At 48.3% G+C, this 10,000-nt stretch overlaps 1 protein-coding gene across 1 annotated transcript in view; it reads left to right on the top strand.

Moving 5' to 3' along the window:
* kalrna (kalirin RhoGEF kinase a) overlaps nucleotides 1-10,000 on the top strand; it is a 329,205-nt gene that overhangs the window by 118,854 nt on the left and 200,351 nt on the right. The window lies entirely within an intron of this gene.

Raw genomic sequence — 10,000 nt, 5'->3', positions numbered from 1 at the left:
CATGTCAACTCTACAATAAATCTACCAGAGTTCTATAGAGCCTCCACACACTCTGAGTGAGCAAAGAGGGAAGGGGGAAGGGCGGGAGGGTGTGGCGGGATGTCTAGCCTTATTCTGATTGGCTGTTGCCAGTGATAGTAGGAGGGGCTCGACCTGGTTTCTTTTGTGGATGTGTTGCTAGGGACAACCGTCCCCTTGCAAGGATGAGACACAGGCTCTGAAGAAAAGCAGACCTAACCATATTGTGGCCATGCGAGTCCACAGCTGAGAGAGAGAGAGAGAGAGAGAGAGAGAGAGAGAGAGAGAGAGAGAGAGAGAGAGAGAATAGACTGAGCAGCGTTGTGTTGTGGAGAGATAACGCCTCTCTATCTCTTTCCAACACAACCGTCAGAGTCGCTGATTATGTGTCTTTTGTTTTGCGAGCGTCCCGGGGAATGAAAGGCCATAAGAAAAGAAAAGAAGAGGCGGCCAATTAATGGGATTTTCCCAGCACGTTACCGTGTTAGTAGAGCAGTGGATCAGTGGTGCTGAATTCCAAATGCATCTTAAATATGCTAAGCGTGTCTCTCTGTGTGGAAGAATTAATGTGTGTGCTTCTCCTCTGTGTGTGCCTATGTGTGTGCCTGTGTGTGAGTGTGTCTGTGTTTCGTGTGTGTGTGTTTATGCGCGCGTGTGTGTGTGTGTGCGTGCCTGTGTGTGTGTGTGCATGCGTGCGTGCGTGCGTGCGTGCGTGCGTGCGTGCGTGCGTGCATGCGTGCGCGTGAAAGCTTGCCAGACAGAGAAAGGGAGAGAGAGTCTGCAGAACTCTGTATTAAAGATGTCATCATAGTGTGATGAAACTCTGCACTATTTAAGACTCACTGGCATCGCAGTGTAATGTGCCGTTTTGCTAGAAGTGTCATCACATCTCACATGTCTGTGAATCTAATTGTGTGCGAAAGCAAGACCGCCCGGTGACCCCCTCAGCACCATTGAAGACACAGCAGCGAGACTCTGTCATGACTCCCACAAATACACTCCAAGAGCAAAATTAGAGTCGTCATCTCCCGCTACGTATTCTTAGATTACCACTATTCTCTTTCGGCCCTTTTTTTTTCATTCCATTTATTAGAATTCAACAGAAGAAGTAATCTGAAACCCATGTATACGCTATGCCTTTAGATTTCCACCATTCTCTTAGATAACCGTTCTGGTCTGGAGATTTATTTTTGTCATTACCATTTAATAGAATTCAGTTAAAGAACACATCTGAAACCCATACACTCGTGAAACCCATATAAATGCTTTTTTTTGTTCAGCCTCAAAGATTAAAAAAAAGACCTGACCCAATTAGACGCATATTATCCCAACAACACGTGATCTGTGATTGGTTACTCTGGCTTCTTTTTTTCCATGACTTCTATCTTTTTATCGGTCTATCTCTTTCTTTTGTGCCCTTTCTCGTATTCGTCTCGGCTCAACAGGCTGGCGTCTGAGGCGAAGCGAAGCATGTGTCAGGATGTCAGGCGTGGAGGAGGAAGAGGGTTTGAAGAGTCTCCGACTCTGGGTACCGTTCGCTGAGATGAATAGCCGCTCTCAGAAAGATAGGCAGCGGATTGGTTTTTCACGTAATTGCTCCCCGCATTGCATTCAGGCATATAATGGGCTTGATGATAACGAAGATCCGATGCTCGCATCATGCGCTGAATACTTATTGATGCTAGCTGGATAATCCTTTAAAAAGGAGACCCATGATTATCTGTATGTGTGTGGGAAACTGTCTTTCTCTGCCTTCTTCCATGGTGTGTGTGTGTGGGAATGGTAGTTGTATGTGTGTGAGGTTGTTGTGTGTACCAATGTGGTGTAGGTATTGCTCTCTCTCTCTCTCTGTGTTTCTCTCTCTCTCTCTCTCTCTATCTCTCTCTCTCTCTCTCTGTTTCTCTCTCTCTCTCTCTCTCTCTTACTTGCCACACAATCTTAAATCGATAGGTGTATTTGATGAAAGGCAAACGTAAATAGTTGGACTCCATTGAACTTCTGCCAGACAATAAACTCACAATCACATCAGGAGTTGGTTTGGAAAAAAAAAGCTGAAGATTGGATCTGTGACTTCGATATAAAAAAGTATGTGCAACTGCTCACATACATTTGCCCTCAGAGAAACCCTCTCTGTAATACGTTGCATTGCATTTATGCCTCACCCGTGCAAGGGGGGCCACCTTAAATGGCGCTCCAAGGGACCAGTGTGGCAGGACGGTACCATGCTCAGGGTACCTCAGTCATGGAGGAGGATGGGGGAGGATGGGACACTGGGTAATAATTACTCCCACCACCAACCTGGCGGGTCGGGAGTCGAACTAACAACCTTTGGGCTACAAATCTGACACTCTAACCATTTACCCCTGATTGCCCCAACATGATGCTGCCTCCACATCCATCTTTCTGTGGTCTCCATATTGACTTGCCACAGACTGCAGCCTCCTCTTATCCTCCTCCATCGCAATATTTTCCCATCATACGATTTCTGTAGAAGTGTAAGACGTTGTTGTCATCTTCTCTGGAAACGGATTAAGATATGTGATGTGTCATAGGCTTTACCCTGCCAGAGCAGTTCAACTTGGCTTTCCTTGGTAGCTTATCAGATGGTGTGCCGAGTCCCAACAGTATTGGCTCGCGCCATATACTGTAGTAGGTCCCCTGAGGTCTTTGTCGGCCAACGTCATTCCTCCTCTCCTCCCTTCTCCTCCTCCACTTCCTCCTTCTCTTCATCCTCCTCTTCCTCTTGTCGTCAGGCCGTGCCTCTTTTTAATAGTTGGATGTCATCATTCAAAACGGGACGTAATTGCGAAAAGTGCCCCTTATTCATCACGGCCTATGGTGCGGAAGGACGCTTTACTTTACATATTACCGCCGCCGTCGTGAGTCATCGGCCCTCTTTTTATTTTTACAGGTTCAGAAGAAGGCACTTACTCACGGCCGTAAATTTAACGCGCTCTGCATCGGCTTTAACACACTCGAGTCGCCGAGTCGCCGAATACGTGAGGGGTCGTAAGTCATCCCCGACGCCTTTTAAAACGGATCAGGAACACATTGGGGCCAGATGAGTGCCCGCCACGACTCAAAATACTGTACAAGGGGATCTTGGGTAAATCATGAAAGGGCCCCCTCTCGCTCGACTAGTTGTCTAGCTGTCTGTCTCTCTGACTTTTTCTCTGTGTCTTTTCCTTGACATACTGCATTCAGTCATTCATTGGGGCCAAAAGGAAAGCCTGCTGGATCTCAAATCCTGGGAGAATGACACAAGGTCTCACTCTCTTTCTGTCTGTATGTCTGTCGGCTGTATTTCTAAATATTGTTTAAATATCATTATAGAGGTATTGCATGCTGTTATCGAGTATCGATTTTTTTGTGTCTGTCTGTCTCGCTTTTTCTATATGATTTTTTCCCTTCTCTTTGACTTTTTCAGTCCTCTCCTACGTTGTCTATCTGCACATTTAGCTCTGTATCTTGTATTCCCTCTCTCTCATTCTGTCTTACCTTCTCTTATTCCTTCACTCTCTTTGTCTGCTTCTTTCTTGACTTGACTGAATTGACTTATTCAGTCTCTTCTTGTCTTTCACTCTGATCTTCTTTCCTCCAAGAGACTCGGTGTGTCACTCTTTCCCCCGTCACCTGATGGCATATGGCAATGTCCTCCTTACTCCCCTGTGCCTCCGGCCTGTCACACCCAGTGAAGACACATCACATTGCACCCCCCCCCCCCAGTCACCTCCTCATGGCATGGTCTCAGAGACCCACGACGACAGGGCCGGATTAAGATGGCCCGGGGCCCCTAGGCTACAGGTTGCTGTGCCAGCCCCCACGAAGGCAAATTTCACAACAAAATTACATCGTCATACAGCGTCATAATTACAAGCTAGGAATTGAAGAATTAATTAATGTGTGCCAGCTGTGGAGAGGAGTATTACCGTAGCAAGATTTAAAACTGAACTCGACATTACAGATTCATTTTTCAATACTACATCTTGTCACAATTTCTTCAGGTTTTGACTTTTGGCTAATCAGGGGGCCCCCCTAGGCAGGTGGGGGCCCCGGCCCTAGGCTGCAGTGATGTCTCTAGCCTCTGTGTGTTCATCCGGCCCTGGCCTCTGCCATTGCACTGCAGGCTGCTAGTGCTCCTGACATATCAATACTCCAGAGGCTCTTGTCTTGGTGCCTCCGGTTCCCTCTCTGTGATCCCTGAGCTGGCAGTCTGTCAGTAGTTTAGCCTCAGAGTTCAAGGAAACGAAGGAACGAAAGAAAAAAAAAATCCAATCAAAGTCCAATCTCCATAATGCCACTGCAGTGAGTGAAGCTGGCTCTGTACAGTACGTCTGCCATGTGTGGCGTCACAATAACGAATGGTGACATGCCAGCCCCAGCGTTTGATGGAGTGTCGAATACATTTCTCTCCTTGGCAGGAAGTTTAAGTGGAGGGGGACAATAAATAAATAAATAACAATAATAAATTACAAACTTTTTTGGATAGCATGCCTGGAAGGTAATCTGAAAAATGGCAAGGCATGGATGGGGGTGGACTAGGCAGGTGGAGTACAGTAGTGTACGGTACTGTAGTGTAGTCATTTATTGGAGGGGTTGGGTTGGATCGGGTTGGGTTGGGTTGGGTCGGGTCGGGTCGGGTTGGGTTGGATTGGATCGGGTTGGGTTGGGTTGGGTTGGGTCGGGTTGGGTTGGATTGGGTTGGGTTGGGTTGGGTTGGGTTGGGTTGGGTTGGGTTGGGTCGGGTTGGGTTGGATTGGGTTGGATTGGATTGGGATGGGTTGGGTTGGGTTGGGTTTGGTTGGGTAGGGTTGGGTTGGGTTGCAGGCAGGACCGGCCCGGGAGATGGTGCCTGACAAGGGGAGGACCGTTGAGGCTGCGCTGCTTTACTGTGTCTAGGTCATGGGGGGGAGCATCGGGGTGACGCAGGACGATCTGATATCTGCAGCTGCTGGACCCTTTCACTCCCCCAGGGGCTCTGGAGTGGACAGATATGGGGAAGAGAAAGGAGGAGATGGTGTGTGTGTGTGTGTGTGTGGGGGGGGGGGTGGTATGTATGCATCCGCATCCCTGCCTGCATGCATGCCTGCGTGCGTTCATGTGTAGATTTGTGACAGTAAAAGACACTCAAAGTGAGTGTAAAGCACTCGTGTGTGACAGTGCTTTTGTGTATCAGGGGAACAGGAAAAAGGTCAATAGAGAGACAGAGTGAGTGTGAGAGAGAAGGAGAAAGAAACAATGAACAGTCTGAGTGAGCGAGAAAGAGATACTAGAGAGGAAGAGAGGGGTGAGTGTAAGTGAGGGAGAGGAGAAGAGTGCGTTGGGATGGTAGTGTGTAGTGTAGTGTAGTGTAGTGTAGAGCAGGGTTTCCCAACCTTTTTCAACTTGGGGCCCACTCGAAATTGTCAAAAATTTTCGGGCCCACCTCTGACCCAATTGTAAGAATAAAACTCAAATAAATCAACAGCAACACACACCAAAATATGATTATTATTTTTGGAAAAATGATTTCAAGGCCCACTTGGAATACCTTCAGGGCCCCGGCTCCAGTGGGCCCTGGCCCATAGGTTGGGAACGACTGGTGTAGAGGCTTGTAGTGGTCTTTTGGGGAGAGCTTTGGCAGGCAGCTGGTCAATAGAGAGACAGAGTGAGTGAGAGAGAGAAGGAGAAAGAAACTATGAACAGTCTGAGCGAGCGAGAAAGAGATACTAGAGAGGAAGAGAGGGATGACAGTGTGTAGTGTAGTGTAGTGTAGTGTAGAGGCTTGTAGTGGTCTTTTGGGGAGAGCTTTGGCAGGCAGCTGCAGTGGGGCTGCTCCCTGGGGCCCTGCTCTCTCTCTGAGAGGAAACAGCTTTTGTCATGTCACTGCAAACAGGAAACTGTCCACCATGCTCCACAACACACTCTCTCTCTCTCTCTCTCTCTCTCTCTCTCTCTCTCTCTCTCTCTCTCTCTCTCTTTACTCCTGCTCTCTCTACAATCTCTCCCTTTGCCGTGTTCTCTCCTCCGCCTATCCTCTCTCCATCACTCTTCAGCCTGTTTTTTTCTCCTGTCTGTCGTTTCTCTCTTTCCAAATCTCTCCCTTTCTTCTGCTCTCTCTTCAGTCCCTCCCTCTCTCCATCTCTCTCCACTCTCTCCTTTCTGCAGCTCTCTCTTCAAGCTTCCACACCTCTCTCCAGTTTCTCCCTTCCTCCTTCGCCACCCTTCAGTCTCTCATTCTCCCATATTTTTCTTCACTCTCTCCTTTCTCCACCTTCCCCTCTCATCAATATCGACATTCTCCAGCTCTCTCTATCTGCAGTTTCCCTTCCCCCATCCCTTCCTTCAGTCTTTTCTTCCATCTCTTTACCTTCAGTCTCTCCTTTCTCTTGGTCTCTCTCTTCATTCCCTCCCTTTCTACACCCCTCTTCTCTTTCTCTTTTTCCTAATCTTTCTTCAATCTTTGCTGTTCTCTCTCTCTCTCTCTCTCTCTCTCTCTCTCTCTCTCTCTCTCTCTCTCTCTCTCTCTCTCTCTCTCTCTCTCTCTCCAGCGTTCCCTCACTCCAGCTGGCCCCCAGACATGCCATAAAGGGCCAGGGCCTGCTGCTTCAAACACCACGCTTGGCTCCCAAACACATACACACTTAGGGGCCAGATCTCTCTCTCTGTCTTGCAAAGAGGGAAATGTTCTCGGCTAATGGGTGTGTGTCTGTCATTCCTTGTCCATGTTCCTTTCATTGGTTTGTGCGTGTGTATGTGTGTGTGTGTGAGAGAGAGAGAGAGAGAGAGAGAGAGAGAGAGAGAGAGAGAGAGAGAGAGAGAGAGAGAGAGAGAGAGAGATAGAGCATGGTAATATGGTGTACACATGTGAGCTATAGACTGTGTGTGTGTGTGTGTGTGTGTGTGTGTGTGTGTGTGTGTGTGTGTGTGTGTGTGTGTGTGTGTGTGTGTGTGTGTGTGTGTGTGTCTGTGTCTGTGTCTGTGTGTGTGTGTCTGTGTCATTGTGTCATTGCTGTATAAACGTCAGCATGGGGTGAAAGGCACAGAGATGCTCCACTCCCCAGGAGGTGACAGATAGACATGTGCTCTTGTTTTCTATAATGACTGACAGGCCTGTTCGACTTGAGTTGAGGGAATGAAGGAACGCTGTTTGGCAGGGGGGGGGTCACACTGCGGTGCGGCACTGCCTCTACACTGAACTGAGCACACATGCTGAGTCATCACGGGTGCGTTCCAATTTGCGACCTTGCCTCCTCCACTTGCTTCCTCCACTTGTGCTTGTGGACTCGTACCAGGAAGTAATATGTCATGATGACATCACTGACAACAGCATTATATTTTAATATCTTGCAAAAGCTCAATTGTAAAGTCTTTTCCTCATTTGCAATTGGGATGGTGAATGAAAAACAGTCCCCAAAAAGTTGTTGTGGCTAGGCTGACAGCTGGGAAACTTTATTGTTTTCCCCACGGAGGCTGGGCCAGGAGGCGGGGTGAGGCCACAAGCACAAGTGGAGGAAGCAAGGGTGCATATTGGAATGCACACAGAATGTCTTGGGGTCCTCAAATCCCCCCTTGAGGCGTCCGTGCAGATGCACGAAGGAAATAAATTTAGATGACAAGGGGAAAAAAGAATGTCATCATAAAAATCCCAGCCAACATTTTTCAGACTGCGATACCATTTCATGTATATTTTATCAGTATGGCGTGTTACTGTTTTTTTTATTTCTTGCCTTCCACTATCTCTCTGTTTGCATTCTCGCTATCCCTCCACCTCCTACTGTATGTCGGAATTCAAATTCAATGATGCTTTATTACCGTGGCTGTTGAAATACAGTGTTGCCAAAGCGTAGCGAACAGTAAAACAGCCCATCCCATCCCGTCCTATCCCATCACTCTCGTTCTCTCTGTCTCTGTCTCTTCCTCCCTCTGTATTGGTCTCTAGCTCTCTTTCTCTTCTCTCTACTCTACCCTAGTTCTTGTTCTCTTTCTCTCCTCTCTACTCTACCCTAGTTCTTGTTCTCTTTCTCCTCCTCTTCTTGTCTTTCTGTGTGCTTTGTCTTTCTCACTCTCTCACACGGTTTCCTACTCCACTCTCCTCTCTTTCCTTCTCTCTCTCTCTCTCTCCCTCTCCCTTTCTCTCCCTCTCCCTTATCTCACTGTACAGTCACTGTGCTTGACTGCAGCTATTGATTGATAGGCAGGAGGGAGGGAGATGGTGGGATGTTGGGAGGGGACGTGTCAGTGTGGATGGAGGGAGGTGGAGTCGGCAGTAGAGGGGAGCGAGGGAGGGATGGATGGATGGAGAGAGAGAGGGAAGGTAGGTGCCAGGCAGCGCTGGTGCTGTAGTCCAGTGGTTCCCAAACCTTTTCAGTGGGGACCCCCTTTTGGACTTTGGAACATTTTCGCAATCCTCCAACCTACCATAGTCTTCTTAGCCTAGCAAAGGATTTCTAGCAGTCTTAGCAGACAAACTATTAATGGAAAATCTACCAAATTTAAAGGGACACTGTGCAGGAAATGGTCAAAAAAGGTACTGCAACTATGCTGCTCATTGAAACTGGGCTGGCTATTGGCAAATTTGGTCTTTACATGATGTATGAAAAGTGCAATTTTTCCAGTCATAATGATAATTTGATGCTGGTGGTAAGTATTCATGAAAAAGTTAACATTAGTGAATGGGCAGCATGAATTCTGGAAATAAACAACTAAAAATCTCACACAGTGTCCCTTTAATGTCTGCTAATATTGCTAGAAATCCACAGGACAGAAAATACATAACCACACAAGTGAATACAAGTACCTTTTGTCTGCGACCCCCCCCCCCCCTTCAGTACGTCCGTGATCCCTGTAGGGGTCCCGACCCCCAGTTTGGGAAGCGCTGCTGTAGCCAGACGTCCCTAATCTGCCCTGTCACCATTAGCCGCATTGAATCGCATCAGCAGCACGGCAACGCCTTCATTAGGCAAATGCAGCAGCAGCAGCAGCAGCAGCAGCAGCAGCGGTAGCGATGGCAGTCAGGGACGCTGACAGATTTTGCCGGGCCCAGGACAAAGTAATCTGAAAGGGCACCCCCCCACACACACACACACACACAATACATACAATGGAATGAGAACCCAATTCTGGGCCACCCTCTCTCCCTGGGCCCGGGACAACTGACCCCTTTGTCCCCCTCTGTCAGCATCCCTGGTGGCAGTGAACGAGAGAGGCATCAGCATGCGTCACCAGCTGTACGTGTCGCATCACGTCACAACGGGGTCATCTGTCTGGCGGTGACAGCAGCTCGGGACGGGAGGAAATAAGTGTTTTGTAGGGACAAGAGGAGCAGTGATGCGATGTTTGTTCGTTGTTTTTGGTTTTTTTGTGTTGCTATTGTGCTTTTTGCCCTCCCACTGAACTTCGAGTACGCACGCACACACACACCCAGGCACACACACACACACACACACACGCAGGTACGCACAAACACACACACAAACACACACACACATACACACACACACACACACACACACACACACACACACACACACACACACACACACACACTCACACTCACACTCACACTCACGCACGTACACAAAGCTGTCAATCACTCACTCATAGACAAAGACAGACACAGATGCAAATAGACACACACACATACGGAGAGGCACGCACACACATACAATCACATACACAAAACCCACTCAAACACACAGAGAGACACAAACACGCGCACATGATGCACACATGCACAGTCTCACACACACCAGCGCGCATGCGCGCACACACACACACACACACACACACACACACACACACACACACACACACACACACACATTCTACCCAGCCCATCTCTGTGTCCTTGTGCTGAAGTCATGATGAATGTCCTTGTGGCAGAGTGGAGTAGAGTGCTGTGAGTTTATATGGCTGGCAGCTGCTGAAGTTTTGTGTGTGTGTTTGTGTGTAGTGTGTGCGTGCGTACATGCACGCACGTGTGTGTGTGTGTGTGTGTGTG

Source organism: Engraulis encrasicolus, chromosome 13 (genome assembly GCF_034702125.1).
Source record: "Engraulis encrasicolus isolate BLACKSEA-1 chromosome 13, IST_EnEncr_1.0, whole genome shotgun sequence".
In the NCBI taxonomy this organism is placed as follows: domain Eukaryota; kingdom Metazoa; phylum Chordata; class Actinopteri; order Clupeiformes; family Engraulidae; genus Engraulis; species Engraulis encrasicolus.
This window is presented reverse-complemented; position numbering and strand designations above follow the sequence as displayed.